The 18,170-nt window shown below is 33.9% G+C and overlaps 1 long non-coding RNA gene across 1 annotated transcript; it reads left to right on the forward strand.

Annotated features, from left to right (window-relative positions):
* The first annotated feature begins 442 nt into the window (after nt 1–442).
* On the forward strand, nt 443–2,346 carry LOC132300380 (uncharacterized). Its single transcript, XR_009480411.1, has 2 exons — nt 443–1,961; nt 2,148–2,346. It is a non-coding gene; the product is annotated as an uncharacterized LOC132300380 (long non-coding RNA).
* Nucleotides 2,347–18,170: the final 15,824 nt, after the last annotated feature.

Genomic DNA, 18,170 nt, shown 5'->3' on the forward strand with positions numbered 1-18,170 from the left:
GGGTTGAGTTGAGTTTATTACAATTGTATACATTGTATATATATTATATACATATATTTAGTACCTTGTATGGGCAACATGGATGCTGCCAGCGAAATGGTGAGAAGAATAAGGAAATTATGATAAAGTTGTGGGTCCCATTAGTTAAATTCTTGGCCCAATTAATTTTGCACTTATTATGGAGATAGATTTTTGTTTGTTAAACTGATGTATAGAAAGCAACTATATGTGGTGGCGGGTCCATTTTTTTGGGTTCATTGTATTTGGCCTTGAATTGTGCTTGGCCTTCAATTTTACACGTGGTGTTTTCTTTTTGGGATGAGATTGCAATTGTTAAAATATTAAATGAATGAAGATATAAAGACAAGTAAAGTACAGGAAGCATGGGTGGCGGGTCAATTGTGATTATTATGTTGGACTTTAGATATTTGATTTGATTTTTGGTGGTAGATTTTTGTTCAAGTGTCGGTGGAATTGCATTATAAATAGAGTGTTTGTGCACATATGGTACTAACTGAAAGAAAGCAGAGATAGAAAATTAGAGAATGAGAAATATAGTGAGGAAGTCGAGAGTCTCAGAGAAGGCAAAACTTGATGAATTTGATGATCCAGTGTGGAATAATGGTTATGGTTTTACAGTGTAGGGATCATCATACCTTGAATGGCTTGGATAATTTTATTTCAAAAATTTTGTTAATTGTTATTTTGCTAAAATTGCATATATGTATTTTGTTTAAAAGCATATATATATTTTTGTAAAGCAAATTTATCATGAAACTCTTTGAAATCCTTATTATGGTTTTTCCTACTGTTTCACCCCCTACAGTTTCAGGTACCGAGGATGAACTTGGATTCATAGTTGCGGGCTTAGGTGGAAGAGTTGGAGTTGAGGAATTAAATTATTTTTTTTAGAGATTTTTAGGAAATTGATTTAGCATCAATTTAATTAATTTGAGATGTTGTCTTATTTATTTGAGGAAATTTGATTGATTTTGTATCAATAAAATGTATTTTATTTCGATCCTGAGTGTCTTTTATGAAGTATTTTGATTTAATGAAATCGAGGATTTTATTTAGAAAAAATTCGGGGCGTTACAGAATGGTATTAGAGCCTGTACCTAGCCGGAAGTGTGAGTTTAGTGGTGATGTTGTCCGGTGTGTGTGGGCGAGTGTTTAGTATTGACTAGCTACCACTTGTAGCCGGGTGTGTGCGTCCGGATGTCATTCACTGACAGTTATTAGGATAATTACTATCAGTGATTAGGGGCAGGTGTCCCTAGATCACTATCGGTTTTATTTTGTGGATGGGTGACGGCATCATCTAGTTACCACAACGGCTACAGAGTGTGTGGGCAGGTAACTAGCACTGTCAGCTACCACAATCTTTTTTCATGTCACTGAATTTCACATCTCCTGGGGTAAGGATTTTAGGATTTTATTTTACCACTTTTGATGTTTTCGGGTATGCAAAGTCTGTTGGATCTGAATTTTGGGGCGAAATTCTTTTTAAGTGGTGGAGAATGTGACAACTCGGATTTTTAAGAGTTGAAATTATATTTTATTTCATGATTTTTTTTTTTAAATTGTCATAATTGATAATTAATTTTTATTTTGGAGAATTACTCAATTTAAATATTTATTGAGTTTGATTTATTAGGCATCCACTTGTATATATATATGTGTGATATATATATATTAAGTACAGGAAGCATGGGTGGCGGGTCAATTGTGATTATTATGTTAGACTTTAGATATTTGATTTGATTTTTGGTGGTAGATTTTTGTTCAAGTGTCGGTGGAATTGCATTATAAATAGAATGTTTGTGCAAAGATGGTATTAACTGAAAGAAAGTAGAGATAGAAAATTAGAGAATGAGAAATACAGTGAGGAAGTCGAGAGTCTCAGAGAAGGCAAAACTTGATGAATTTAATGATCCAGTGTGGAATAATGGTTTTACAGTGTAGGGATCATCATACCTTGAATGGCTTGGATGATTTTATTTCAAAAATTTGTTAATTGTTATTTTGCTAAAATTGCATATATGTATTTTGTTTAAAAGCATATATATATTTTTGTAAAGCAAATTTATCATGAAACTCTTTGAAATCCTTGTTATGGTTTTTCCTACTGTCTCACCCCCCTACAGTTTCAGGTACCGAGGATGAAGTTGGATTCATAGTTGCGGGCTTAGGTGGAAAAGTTGGAGTTGAGGAATTAAATTATTTTTTTTGGAGATTTTTATGAAATTGATTTAGTATCAATTTAATTAATTTGAGATATTGTCTTATTTATTTGAGGAAATTTGATTGATTTTGTATCAATAAAGGGTATTTTATTTCTTTTGAGATCCTGGGTGTCTTTTATAAAGTATTTTGATTTAATGAAATCGAGGATTTTATTTAGAAAAAATTCGGGGCGTTACAGTCACATTGGTGTCTTGGGGATGGTTTGCATCTCTATAGACTTTGGATTTATCTTTTGCTTCCGCATTTCGGATCCGTTATCGGGTCAACTTTCGGTTCATAACAGTACATACTGGGTTGAAAAAATCCAGGGTCATTACAGAATTAGTACCAATTTATTTTCTTGTCGGTGGCAATAGAGACAACGTCGGGCGATAGAGCGATGATGGATAAGATTTGGGTCTTTCCGGCACTATGCTTCTTCTCGGTGATAGAGCGGCAACAGTTGTGTTGGGTTTTGAGATCGAGGCAAATCAGAGAGGGTTGGGAGGTCGGTGAGTTAAGTGTTGTCGTTTACACCTCGTCGGCTACCTCATGGTGTCCACATCTAATCCACAACCCAAACCTCCATCATCGATTTGGCCGACTGGCTCCCTTGTCTGTTTTGTATGTGTGTATATATCTATGATTCTATATACATATATGTGTGTATGTATCTATACATATATATATAGATATATATTTGTATATATATATATATATATATATATATATATATATATATATATGTTTGGCTATTTTAAATATCTATATAGATATATATGTGTGTAATTTTGAGGAGTGGTGCAGTGGTTTTGTCTAGGGTGAATTCGGGATGATAATGGTATGAGGAGGAAAAAAAAGAAGGCGTATGTTAGGGAATTTTGGTCACAAAATTAGTCAACAGGAGGTCAAAGGGTAGGATAGTCATTTAACACCTCAAAAGTACTATGGCCCCACCAAAATTTGACATTTGGGGTGTAAATGAAATGTTAAACCACTAATTCAAATATAAGTGAAATCTAAAACCGGAATGCTAATCTAACTGAAAAATGACCTAACCTCAGGGGATCTGAGTGTAATTTACCCTAAAATAATAGTAAGTATATCTTTTCCTTCTAATTTAGTGATGTTTATATATTTTATCAATTAATATTTTAAATATTTAATAAAAAATTAAATAGTTTGCACTTTTTGAATTTTTCTTTTGCATTTTTCAATAGTTATGAACGCCACATGAAGCGGGAGTGGCAGAATCAAGTCATAAGTAGTGAGAATTTGAGCAAGCATGTGCATGTGAACCATGAGAGTGGAAGTGTGAGAGCGACACCTATTGAAAAGGATTGTGTGACTTAGGTTACTAACCACTTTCACAGTATTGAGAATTTAAATACATATTTTTGTAAACAAAATGAAAGTAATAAGGTTTATCCTTTCATTAAAAGTTTATTAAAGTGTTTTCATTAAACGTTTTTTTTTTAATATATAAGAAAATATTAAAAATTTAAATAGCCTCTATCTTTTGAATTTTTTCAATAGTACAATGCTAGACGCCTTTTTTTTTGTCCTAAATGAAAGGAATATATATATAAAACAAAATAGTACATAGAAACATATGAGGACATGTCCTCATAAGGTAAACAAACCAAGTCCTAAAAAAAAAAAGGACATAAAAAACTAGACTAAAAGCAACAGAAAATTACAAAATGTCCTGCAGGTTAACCTCTAACACATCAAGAACCTCCCATAATATACTTTTAGCTAGCTCCTTAGCCACTCTTTCTTGCTTATCATGTAAACGATTATTCCTTTCCCACCAAGTGAAATACAATATTGTAGCAAACATAACTCTAGCCATCTTCTTAAAATCCTTTCGTTGCTAAACTTGAATAAAATGAGTTGCTAATTTGTGAATTCCTAAGCCCCTTTTGCAAATTCCATCCACATATTTCAACCAAAAAACACCATACTTTCCAAGTATAATCACAATTATAGAACAAATGATCCAAAGTTTCTTCATCTTTATAGCAAAGATAACATCTTGATGCTAAATTAAAACCTCTTTACTGCAAAAAAAGTCTGAGTTATAATTGTTTTTTGCATAACCAAAACAGAAAGAATCGGTCATTTTGGCCTCCCCCTACTCCAACATAAACCAGCCCAAATCACATCCTCCAATTTCACTCTAGTAGCTTCCCATGCAACCTTAAAACAAAACGGTTGAATCCATTTAATCTGATCCACCCCACTTGTTATCAACTGATTTTTAAACAGCAGTATCATCTCTTGTGAAGTGTTGCTCAGTTTGTCATCATCCCATTGACCATTTGTAATGAAATCACACATACTAATCTTCTTATCACGACTCAAGTACCCAAGAATCCTATGGTTAAAAAGTTCTCTCAAGAACCTACCTTCTCACCAAGGATCTATAAATACTTTAACATTCTACCTAATTCCAAAAATGTATTTGCAATTGACCTTCAGAATCTCTTTAACATCAATAATACTCCTCCAGATAGCTGAAGAAGCAAATTTAGGAATCATATTCCAGTAAGAAGCCTTTTTCAAATAGCAATGTGAAAACCATGCCACCCACAGCCTATCCTTAGACAATAAAAAGTCCCAAGCAAGACTGATTTTCCCAGCAATGTCAATATCTGTGATTCTTCTCAAACCCAAACCCCCTTCCTCTTTGGTAGCAATAATCTTTTTCCATCTCATACCATGCATCTTTTTAGAATTTTCAACATGACCCCACACAAAGTTCCTCATTCTTCTTTCAATGCAACTAGAGACAACAATAGGAAGAGTATAAACTGATGTCTAGTACTGAACCATTGGGATAATAACAGCTCTACTAAGTTCCACCCTACCTTCCATAGACAAATGTAGACCATTCCATCTTGAAGTAATGAAATAATTTTATCTACCAGACTTAAACAATCAGCTCTCCTCAGCATTTTATCAGATATAGGTAATCCTAAATAAGTGAAAGGTAAATTTCCTACCTTATAACCCAAGGACTTGATAATGGAATTCTTTCTTCTAACTGATCTAGTAAGATAAACTTCAGATTTATCTTTGTTCACAGCTAGACCAGTAGTATTTTCGAATTGAGTCAGCAACTTTTTCAAAGTTAAAACACTTCCCATATTTGCTCTAATCACAAGTAACAGATCATCTGCAAAAAATTGATGAGTAATAGGTAAACCAGCCTGTAAAGCAGCTTAAGAAGGCACCACTTTACCTTTCTAAACTTCCAAATCCATCATACCAGAAAAATAAATAGTAACCAAAGTAACCAAAAGTGGAGACAGAGGACACCCCTGCCTAAGACCCCTTTCTGGTTGACGCCCCTTTTTTCAACAACTTGTACAACAAAATTTTTTCTTCGACGCCCCTTTTATAAAAACTCTTTTAATTATCTAATTATTATGAGTTTTTTTATTTTCTTAATTAATATTATTTAAATTAATTTATTATTAAAAAATAATAATTAATATAAAAGGGTTTTTAAAATAGTATCTAATATAATTTCATTGATTGGTTATATTATGTTTCACCTTTCATGCCATTTAAATATAAGGTATTTTTGGTTAGTGATGTGAGGAATTATTAAATGATCCTAGTGAATTTAGATTATATGGTTATCAATGAACAAAAAAATCTTCTTCAGTTACTCTCTCAGAAATGGTCCAGTGAAGGGGTAAAAAAATGACTTGGCCGGTTAAGTTAAATTCGTATTTCCCAAGTTTTTAATTTATACATACAGCTTTCGTATAATATATATTAATATATAGGAAAAATTAGATTTTAGTGACCAATCCTAAATAAATTTGATGTAAAATTACCATAAATTTTAAAAAAAAGTAAAAAGAAGATGAATATATAGTGACTCAACTTAAAACTTAAAACTTAATTGCAAAGAAGCGATCATTGTGATTTATATCCCAAATTACCCTTCTCAGAGTTTCACCTTTAAATGGAGCAATGATGTCTTTGCTTGAACATAGGATCGGGGTTTGTATATTTTTCTAATTATACAATACTTAGCATATGTATAAAAGGTGTGTGTATATATTTATTTTTGCATATTATCTTCAAATGGTTGAAACTGTGATGATTATCTTCTATTTAGGTTTTATATTAAATCATCAATCTTTGATGTGACCTATGTTTGTTTGGATTTTATTACATACAGTTTTTATTTATTATTTATTTTTAAGTTAACAAATTTCAGTTTAAGAAAACACAAAGAATTGCATAAAATAAAAAATTGTGCATGACTCTCTAACGAGGACAAATTAAACCTAGAACCAAAATCATTGTCTTATGTCTCATTTCCGTGGAATGGAATTTTGACTCAGAACCATGAGCTAATCAATTGATAATAGCCATGAGTGGTTTTTGTTAGAATTGAACTTTCAATGGATGATTTTCTTAGTACTGGTGTGATTTATCTTAATATTATCCATTACTTGAAAATTTATTAATTATCTTCAACGGTTTTTGAAATCTAATTTTTCCTAAATATAATGTACAAAGTGGTATATTTGCATATATGGTAAAATAAAATATAATGAGTAAATTTCTTAACTTATGGGCTTGATGCTGACTTGGGATGACAAATGTAATACCCTGAATTTTTGGATTCGGCTTTTTTTTTTTTTTTTTTTTCCTAGTTGGGCACTCACACACACATACTTCCACAGAGGCTCGAACCCTTGACCTCTCTTTGAGAAATAAAGGCTTGGTACCACTAGGCCACTGGCCTATTGGTTAATTTTTGAATTTTTGGATTAGGATTTAATTATGATTAATTTCTTTTTTTCCTCCATTACTGTAGATTTAGGTCTTAGTGAGATTTATAAGAGTGTAGGATGATTAATTGATTTGTAAAGACCCGATCATTTTTCTTCCTTTCTTTTTTCCACAAATTTTAAGGATAAATTTTTTCCGTTATCTTTTCCTTTCTGAGTTTGGTTTCTTATCACTTAGTGTCATCTCAAGTGCTCGAAAATTGTTTATAAGACTCTTTCCTTTGGATTGACAACTTCCTTAAGGGATCGCGTCATTTCCACATTTTTTATTTTTCGACACTATTCACTTTTCATCTTTTTCTCCGTTGGTCACTTTTTGGCACAATCTCACTTTTTGTGCTCGGAGTTGGTTTTGGACTTCATGTATCTTCATTCTAAGTGGTTTACACGAAATACGTATCTTTACCTTTGTAGAAAAGTATTCTTATTGCTCCCGATATCCATAGGGGCATGGATGCATAGTTCTTTGGAAACTTTTCCTTTTTCATGGGGTATTTTTCATAAATATCTTTTGAAGATATTTTATTTTAGGAGTTTTTAAGAAAATATTTTTGGATGATATTTTCATTCTGGGTCATTAGTGTAGTTTTCACTTTTTGGAGGGGCCATTGTGCAAATAATGAAAGTTATTGCTAAATGCCTTGTTTTGAGTCTGGATTCTCGTACGAGATTCATTTTCACTTTTCATCGAGTCATGTACTCTTGGGATTTTCTTCTGATCATATTTCCCCAGTTTTAGGGTTTTTGGCCCTAATTGCTGCCGAACTTGTTCGGGGCATATCTCTCTGCTTGGGACTTAGTTTTCGACGCTGTTTCTTCTGTTGTTCATTTTTTCTCATTTAGATCTTTTTTGTTCATAGAGTATAGCTGTTTGAGTGCTTTTGCTCAAATTCCACTTTTTCGGACCCGGTAGGGCCCTTTCGGGATACTTTTAGGGTTTTTCTATAAATAGGGCCACTTAAGAAGAAAAATCATTTTTTTTCTCTCTTCTCTCTTGGCCGGATTTCATGGCAGCCATGGCTGCCACCTTCTCTCTCATCTTTTGAACTTCCCCACTTAGTGAAATACCATAATGCCTTAGTGTTTTATGTTCGTCTTGATGAGGTCTTCGATTCTAACCGATTGGAATGTTATTTTGGCAAATTTTTGAGTTTGGGTTTGAGGTCAAGTTTGGATTTTGGTATGTCCTCTTTGGAGTTTAATGTTCACCGAGTTGTCCCCGACAAAACTTAGAAGTTTCGTCGGATTCAGAGTCGTTTCATTTCGATGGGGATTTGAGATTTCATCTCAAATGGAGGTAGGGGATGTTATAGGTTCATATCTTTATTGTCTTGCAAGCTATTGATGCTTATACAACTTGTATGCATGCTTTTATTCATAATCTAAAATTTAATTCAGTTACTTTCAATGGTTAAGATTTAATTCTCATGATGATATAGAACTTGGAATTAAATTATGGCATGCTAGAAATTTAAGCCTTAGAAGGCTTGTTGACATATATTAAATTAGGATTATTTGAATGAGAATTATAACTTTTATTTAATATTTTTCTTTGGTGAAAGTTTAATTCACATGGTTGTGTCGTGCATAAAATCAACTAGAAATGTGATATTAAAGTAGGCCTTGCCATGGTCTCTAACCTATGTTAATTTGAGAGCATTTGGAGTTATTTAAAAATCTAGAGGAAATTAATTAATTAGCTTAAGTTATTTTATTTTAAGTGCTTTAATCACTTATTTAGTTATTTGATGTTATATATGTGATGACCATGCTATGTCCTTCAACATATATTAAATTAAGGTTATTTGAAATTGATTTGAAATCTAGAGAATTTAAATATTTTATTTAATTAAATTCTTTCTAATTGTTCCATGGATTTGATTATGTCTTAGAAGTTGATTCTATGTTTAAATCATGGACTTGGACTTGTTATATATTCATTTGTTTATGTTTTGGGCATTGGATAACATTGTTGTTATATTTATATTCATGAGAATATATTTCCTTTATTGAATATATTTTTGTCTTGTGTAATGAGTTGCATACTTTGTTTTTTGGCATCTTTCATACCATAGTAGTTGTGGACTTAGAGCATGTATTGTATGTGTTTCCAAATTTGGTTGTGCGTGGTAGATACCTGATTATCTTGTATATACATGTTGATATATACGTTGTTGCACAACTTGTTGATTTTGGAAACTTAGGGATGTCGTTGTTTGACTACGGCTAGGACATAGTTCTAGTATGGGGGATTATCCCTCTATAGTCTAGTACGCACATAGGGCGGGTATCCGTGGGCTGGTAACCCTAAGGTAACCACGTTATCGATCTGATGCGGCATGGTGTCCGAGTATCCACTTTTGTTTGATTTCGTAATTTCATTTTCAAGTTGATAACTTTGAGTATTCATAACTTGATGTTTTATATTGGAGGTTCCAATTATGTTTAATTATAGCACTTTGGTTAACTTTGCAATTTTGATTACAAGTTAGTAACTTTGATGATCTATACTTTAATGTGCTATATTGGAGACTACAACTATGTTGCATTGTATCATTTTGTTGATTTTGAGTTTTAAATTTCAAGTTGATAAATTTGAGAAATTATATATATCATTATAATGTATTGCAAGTACCAATTTTGTTGAATTGCCTGATAATTCATTCTTGCCAAGTATACTTGTATATTGAATATTTCGCCGCGTTGTACCACATGCTTCTATGTTGTTTAAATTGCATGAATTAGGTGATAATTTTGTAAAATGTTAGGTCTATGCATGCTCATTAATGTTGCTCACCCCAAAGTTACCGGGGTCATTTTTCAGGTATAAGATTCAAGATTTGAGGATTTGCATTGCCTTGGGTGAAGTCCATTTAAATGTTTTCTCGTTCACATGCAAGTGTTAGCATGTTTAAGTTTTGCCTATAAAGTTGTAATACTTAGTTAGGTACAATATGCCATTTTTGCCTAGAAATTATGTAAAGTGTACATAGATACACTATTTGGAACAATTTTGATATGTATGACATGAGGCCATGGGCCACAAACGTTAAAGTTCAAGTGTATGTATTTAAACTTCAAGTTTTACCTTTGATATGTAATTTTTTCCAACTTTGGGGGTTTGGCATGTCAAACTTTGTAAATGAATTTTAATCAGGCCATGGGCCATTGTAACACGTTTCATTATGTAAAGTATATTTGTTGGCATGCTTGAATAACTTAAAATTATGTTTTTGGACCACATTGATGTGGGGGTTTGAGGCTTGGGTGCAGCCTCTACATTTCTTGTTCATAATAGGTCATTCAGTGCCATTTCTAGTCATTTTGGTCAACCAAAAGGTCATTTCGATCTACCGATGCCTTTTAGAATTTATTTGAACATCAAAATATCACTTTCCAGTAGCCATTTTCACTGTTCAGGTTCATTTCGATCGACTGATGCCTCATTTCGGCCTACTGAAATGACTTTTCTTCAAATTTCAATTTTTTGGGGAGTTTCTTCCCATTTCGGTCGATCGAAATGGCTATTTCAGTCGACCTAAATAGAATACACTCAGTTACCTCTTTTAGTTTGTTTCAACACTATTGTTCCAACTTCAAACGGTCATATCTCCTTCATTTCTAACCCAAATGAGGTGATTCTTGAGTCTAAATTCATGGATTTTGAGTCAGCTTTCCGATGAGATCAATGCTATTTTTAGAGTCAAATCATAGTGGGAGGTATTCAAGTTTTAGTGAAGTAGTGTTAGGATTTTGGTTGAACAGGGAATGGGTGTTTTGTGGGATTCTTGTCCAAAGTTCTTAGAACCTATTGGAATGTTGTGAAATAATTATTTTAGGTTCTTTGGACCTTATTTTACTTGTTTAGAGTCAAATTTCTCTTTTATTTGTAAATTGACCATTTTGCCCCTTGGTTAATGGTTTTTGCCCATTTTGAACTTTGCTTCCGTTTTCATTCTCTTTGAGTTTTATAACTTCATGGAAAGTCACTTGGGTGTCTTAAGGATGATTGATATCTCTATAAACCTTGTTTTTGGTTTTACCTCCGCATTTTAGACCCGTTGTCGGGTCAACTTTTGGTTCATCACTGACACACTGAGTTGTAAAACTTGGGCCGTCACAAGTTATATCAGAGCTCTTAGGTTTGAATACCCTGGGACAATGGGTTTTGGGTGCATATCATGCTTGTGTTGCCATGCGCTATGTGTTTATATGCTTCATGATAACATGTTTTGGCCTGATAACATGTTTATGTGCTTATGTGCTATATGCGGCATGTCGTTTGTTTAGCATGATTTTATTCTAATGTAAAGAGCATAACATATGATGTATGCTAGATTAGATTTGTGTATGCATGACTGTGTTGCATATTTGGCATGACATGGAATTAGTCATTAAGGCACGAGTTGAGGTTGATGGTGATTGTCAGTTGGTTTTGTGGTAATATAGGTTGTTGTCGACGACCTAGCATTGGTTTTGAGGCAGGTGGAGAGACACCTTATGTTTAGGCTCTCATGAGGTGAGTCATTTGGCATTGCCATAGTACTAGATTTGTTGGTTTTGGGCCATGATGGGGTTATGGACCTCTTAGGATCCTTGGTTGTTCGGAATGATTCCTTTGGGATTATAATTTTCGTGGGTGAGTACGTTTGTGGGCTGCTGCATGGCACTGTCATGCTATCGTACTGGCTAACTATAAGTGCAGTTCGGATAGAATCAATATTGGTTTTGTTTTGATAGCCGTTGTCCTTTTGATCGATGATGATGATGGTTGTTTTGGGGATCAGTACTAGTGATTGATTTGGTTGTTGTTGGTATGGCTATGGTTGCCATTTTTTTTGAGTTCTCCTTGCGTGATGATGCTTTTGTGGTCGAGTCGATTGATTGATGTTTCGGGTTAGAGAGAGCATTGCATTGTTAGTGTCACTAGTAGTGTCATCTTTAGATTTGGAGATGGATTGTTAGAGTCTTACCATTTTGGTAAGGGCTCACATTTGTTTTGAGATAGGTTATTGTAGCATTGGTTATTGGAGATAGTTTATAGCTAGGACTGGTCTTTTCTTTTACCTAGACACTCTAGGACATGATATCCACAGGGTTCGTTGTTGCATCATTATATCTTCTGTAGTTTCAATTACTACCATGTTAGTAGTATGATTTATTGCGATGCATGAGTATGTAGAGGTCTATCCACATTTGTCATCTTGTTGCATGACATTAGCATGCCTTATTTATATGCTTAGAGATGCCATGTTATTACTATGTTTTAATGACATTCTTTTGTGTTTACGTGGAGACGTGCCGTATGTACCCTTGATTTTATTTATGTGAGTAGATTTACTTACTTGGTAGTTACATTTCCTTGTTATTTGCATGACTTCTATGTTTAGTTTCCCTTTTTGTTTCCCTCGGTCGCATGTAGTGTGTATGCGGGTATCCACAATGGTTTCGTTGTGAAATTCCTTGTAGAGGAGTTGTCACATCTCTTTTGTCTTGAGCTATCCACTTCCTTAAGGTAGGAAGAATGCTTCCTCTTCGTGGTCGTTGTGTTGACACTTGTGGGAGAATAGGGTTTGTCCTCATTTTCTTGGTTCATGTTAGGGACTTCGCAAGGAGTGAGTCTCTTCTCTTTGTCGCCTTGTGCACAATTTTGGGGTTGGTTGGTCTGTGAGGATTACCATTGTTGTCTTGAGTCCTTGGTAAGGATTTGACGGATTTTATTCGACTTACTTCCATTTAGGGGGTGAAGTCTTTGACCATGTTGTCTTTCATTTCAGAGATGGAGTCGTGGTGTTGTCCTTCTTAGGACTAATGGTTCCCTTTCCTTTGTGTCTTCCCTTGGGGAGTTTTTACTGTGGTTGTTGACAGAGTTGTAGTGCTCAGAGTGAGTTGATTAGTGTGAGATCATTTTGCAGGGACTTGTGTCCATTTGATTGAGGATTTGGTTGATTCATTGTGTGAGTTTGATGCAGTTTAGGGATGTCTTTTGGAGACTTACTTAGGTTTTGGAGACCTAGATGTGGTTGACTCTTAGGAGAAGTTTTGGAAAATCGCTGTTGGATATGGCTTATTTGTGGAGTTTTCTCGTCCTAGTTATGACTAGGTATGGTTTTGAGGAATCGTAGTTCCAGTGGTTGTTCTTGGATGGAAATTGAGGAATTTTGATTTAGCTTGGTGATGCTAAGCACAGTTTTGAAAGACTCGTTATGTGACTTTGGTTGTTAGGATTTTGGATATGTGTGCCACTTGGTGGACTTGTATTTCGAGGATTTAGTTATCCGTGATAGGGATGTGTGTCTGATGTTTGATTATGGTGTGGTTTTGCAGTTAATCTATTTCAAGGAGATATGTAGGACTTTTGATGAAATGTCTTGTGGTGAGGTTCGTTCTAATTTAGGAGGTTTTGATTTACTTGTTAGGCTTTGGAATCTTGATTGAGGTCATTGATTGTAGTATTTTGAGACGTTGGAGTTGTTGGTTTTGTTTTGTTGAGGATTTAAGGCCTTGAGCATAGCGGTACCTATGACATTGTTGTTAAAGTTTTAGGATTGGCCAGAATGGTCCAGCCGGACATCTTTGGACCATATCTCAACTCTCACCAAATGTCTGGTCTCCATGATGCTTTTCGCAATGATGATTTACGACATTGATGTCATTTGTTTCGAGAGGTTTCGTGGGTAGACCTAGTGGGGGGCAGGTTATGAACTAGTGCCTTATACTGTCATGCTACCGTACAAGTTGTGTGTTGTGGACGAGTGCTAGTTGCCGTCAATGCTACCTTATTGACGAGTAAGTGTGGGCGGCCACTAGGCACTGTCATTGCTACCATACATTTGAGTACGTCATGGGCAGGTTTTGGTCGCTATTCGTACTGCCACATCGTCTTTGTTCAGTACCCTGATTTGATATATGGTTTTCTTGGAGTTCTTTTAGTGGTTGTTTTTGGATTGGTATGATGGTTCATCAGGAGGGATGCTTACGTTTATTACCTTCCATTCCTTTGTTTGACCTTGGGTTCTATGTGTGAGCTTTGACTTGTCGTGCGGCCGTATGGTCACTTTTCTTTTGAGAAGTTATCTTGTCGTGAGCACGTGGGTACGAATGACATTGGTTTGTACATTATCTTTTAGTTTTGGGATTGCTTTTGTAGCATGTTGTGTGGGACACTCGGAGATGTACTCCATAATTATTCTGGCTTCGCTTTTTTGTTTCATTGGGGCTAGATTTCAGGGACGAAATCCCTTTAAGGTGGGAAGGTTGTAATGACCCAGTCATTTTCCTTCCTTTCTTTTTTCCTCAAATTTTAATGATAAATTTTTTCCGTTGTCTTTTTCTTCCTGAGTTCAGTTTCTCATCACTTAGTGTTGTCTCAAGTGCTTAGAAATGGTTTCTGAGACTCTTTCATTTGGATTGACAACTTCCTTAAGGGACCGCGTCATTTCCACATTTTTCGTTTTTTGACACTATTCACTTTTCGTCCTTTTCCTCGTTGGTTAGTTTTTCGCACAATCTCACTTTTTGTGCTCGGAGTTGGTTTTTGATTTCACGTATCTTCATTCTAAGTGGTTTCCATGAAATACGTATCTTTACCTTTGTAGAAAAGTATTTCGGTTGCTCCCGCTGTCCGTAAGGGCATGGATGCATAGTTCTTTGGAAACTTTTCCTTTTCATAGGCTATTTTTTGTAAATATCTTTTGAAGATATTTTATTTCAGGTGTTTTTAAGGAAATATTTTTGGAAGATATTTTCATTCTAGGTCATTAGTGCAGTTTTCACTTTTTGGAGGAGCCATTGTGAAATTAATGAAAGTTATTAGTAAATGCCTTATTTTGAGCTTGGATCCTTGTACGGGATTCATTTTCACTTTTCGTCGAGTCGTGTACTCTTGAGATTTCCTTCTGGTCATTTTTTCCCAGTTTTAGGGTTTTTGGCCTCAGTTGCCGCCGAACTTGTTCGGGATATATCTCTCTGCTCGGGACTCGGTTTTGGACACTGTTTCTTCCATTGTTCATCTTTTCTTATTTTGGATCTTTTTCGTTCATGGAGTATAGCTGTTTGAGCACGTTTGCTCAAATTCCACTTTTTGGAACCGGTGGGGCCCTTTCAGGGCACTTTTAGGGTTTCTTTATAAATAGGGCCACTTAAGAAGAAAAATCAGATTTTTCTCTCTTTCCTCTCTCTTGGACGGATTCGATGGCAGCCATGGCTGCCACCTTCTCTCTCCTCTTTTGAACCTCCTCCCCTTAGTGAAATACCATAGTGCCTTAGTGTTTTATGTTCGTCATGACGAGGCCTTCAATTCCAACCGATTGGAATGTCGTTTTGGCAAATTTTTGAGTTCGGGTTTGAGGTTAAGTTTGGATTTTGGTATATCCTCTTTGGAGTTTAATATTCACTGTGTTGTCCCCGACAAAACCTAGAAGTTTCGTCGAATTCGGAGCCGTTTCATTTCAGTGGGGATTTGAGATTTCATCTCAAAAAGTAAGAAAATTGGGCAAAGTAGAGCTAATTTTGATTACAACAATGTCCACAAACACACACCAATAATGCAGTCAGTACTTTTATGCTATCAACCAATTATATTATATCACATGTGACAAAAACGCATATGTCAAGGATCAAAAAAATATGCACCAACACTGTTGTATATTAAACTACCAAGAATTTTCTAATTTCTCAAATTAGAGCATTTTTTTATTATTTTTTTTTCTAAAGTATCAACCAGCCATTCATTGAGGCAAACTAAAGCAAATACTACTTCTATGCTATACGAAATAATTCAGCTCCAATGTGCAAAGTATTTCTATAGCATTTTGAACAAAAAAACACACAAATTTACTTGCTAAACAACTTGATTTTTTGGTGTCCTACAAGACAAATATGAACCCAAATGATATAAATCATATACCCAGCTAAATGTAAATAAAGAAAACCAGAGAAGCAAAAAATGAGTTCACCAAGATGCAAAATGAGTTGACCTGACTGCAGAGCTGAAGAGACTCAATATGAACCAAAAGAGAGTGCTTAAGGTTTGTTTTATGAGCAATTTGCACTGAGATCTTCAACCACATTCTGATCTTTTATTTTGATCTTCTAGTTATATACTAATAAAATTACCTAAAAATATATACAAGAACTTAATTTCATCATGACAAATTTTGTGTATTGGAGATGCTAATTGTTATCAGTTTAATCCTACTTTTCCAAGTTTTATTTACATAATAAAATCTTATTATTATTATTATTATTATTTTTATTTTTATTTTTATTTTTATTATTTCTGATACACTCAAATAACAGTGTATGCATGCCTTTCTCTCTCTCTCTCTATATATAAACTGGCAACTTCCAATAACCACCTGAGGAATTATCATTATCAAAGGAGTAGGTTTTGGAAAGGACCTTGTTATGGAACCCAACGTGAAAAGACGTTGGGATAATTAAAAGCAATGATACATCCTCCTGAAGAATTTATCATTTTTTAATAATTAATGGTACCCACACGACAATAATGGAGACCATGGATTCAACCGACTCTGTTTGTATTGAGGTTCAGGACCCTCTCCATGCAAGATACACGCCTCAAACAATCAAATTGTCATATTTTCAGTTAGAATTGGCCTTCAGACATATGTTACATTACATGATTTAAAAGAGGAAAATGATATCTTGCGTTCTTATCCTTACAATGGTTTTCTATTTCTAAATTTTGAGTAACTCATTCACAGATGCAATTCAAATAAACACAATGTTTATCCTAAATAAAATAATTTACTTCCAGTTAGTCACACAATTTTTTTTTTATTTTTTATCAAACATAAATTTTTAAATGCTTTCTATGGTCGAGTCCTGGTTTGAAAAATTCAAGTGCAAAGATAGCTTGAGAGTTCATTTGTAAATAAAGAAGAAGATGGTTTAGGGCTCCCAAACCATGACACCTTCAACAGAGGAAGCATTTTAGGGCATACATGGTCAATTCTATCAAACAACCCTTATAATTAATTCAAACTTTAAATTAATTTTTTTTCAATTTCAAATATAAGGTGGACAATTTGGTGTTCCCAAACACAACATGTAAAAATGTATTTAGATGGAACCGGTGAAAAAACATTCCTTATGATGAGGTGGCCCAATAAAACATCAACAAGTGTGAAAGTTTTAAAAGAAAAAAAAAAATTATGACTACAGGAAATAGAAACTGATCCTTTCTTCTTTCTCTTTCACGTAACGATATATATTACTTCTGTGTTCTGAATCTAAAATCAAATATTATTATGGAAATATATATATATATATATATATATATATATATATATAAACACACACACACACACACACCACATATTATAAAGAGTGGGGCCAGGTGGGGGAATGACCCTAGGCCTATATTGGTTCTATCACAAATGATGATGTTCCCTCTATTAAATATAGAATTACATGTTATATACAATGTATGAACGACACATTATACCAAATTAAATAACTTTTTCGATAGAAAAATCTAATAGATTTATTTTTATTGTTTTTATTTGGTGATAATCATCTTTAAACAATTAAATTTGGATGAGAAGTTTGAAATTAGATACAAAAGAAAAGAAGATGAACATGGAATGCTTTGTAATTTAACAGAGATTGGGATGAGAAAAGAAGAGAAAATAAAAAGAAAGGAAGATGAACATGAAAACTTTTAAAATTTATATATAAGGAAGAGAACAAAAAAAAATTGGAAAATTTTAATTTCTATTTCAATGAAAAAACCTAGAAAAAAAATAAAAAATTACTCACGATTGGTATCATAAAAATGAATATATATATATATATATATATATATATATATAAATTTTTTTTGATGAATTTACAATGATTATTTGTCTCAACTCTCATATATGACTGAAAAATGCTGATATAATATTTATATATTTTCTCTAGAACAATGTTTGATTTTAGATTCAAAACACAGAAAAAATAAATATCGTCGCGTGAGAGAAAAAAATGTAAGGGTCAATTTCGATTGTCTGTAGTCATGTGACGACCCTGGTTTTTAGGCCAATGTGTTTTGTGATGAACCGTAAGGATGATCCGATAACGGATCCGAATGCGGAAGAGAAAACAGAAAACAAGGCT

This window comes from Cornus florida, unplaced genomic scaffold (assembly GCF_030987335.1).
Source record: "Cornus florida cultivar Cherokee Brave unplaced genomic scaffold, ASM3098733v1 CherokeeBrave_3.0.0_Hap2_Chr03, whole genome shotgun sequence".
In the NCBI taxonomy this organism is placed as follows: domain Eukaryota; kingdom Viridiplantae; phylum Streptophyta; class Magnoliopsida; order Cornales; family Cornaceae; genus Cornus; species Cornus florida.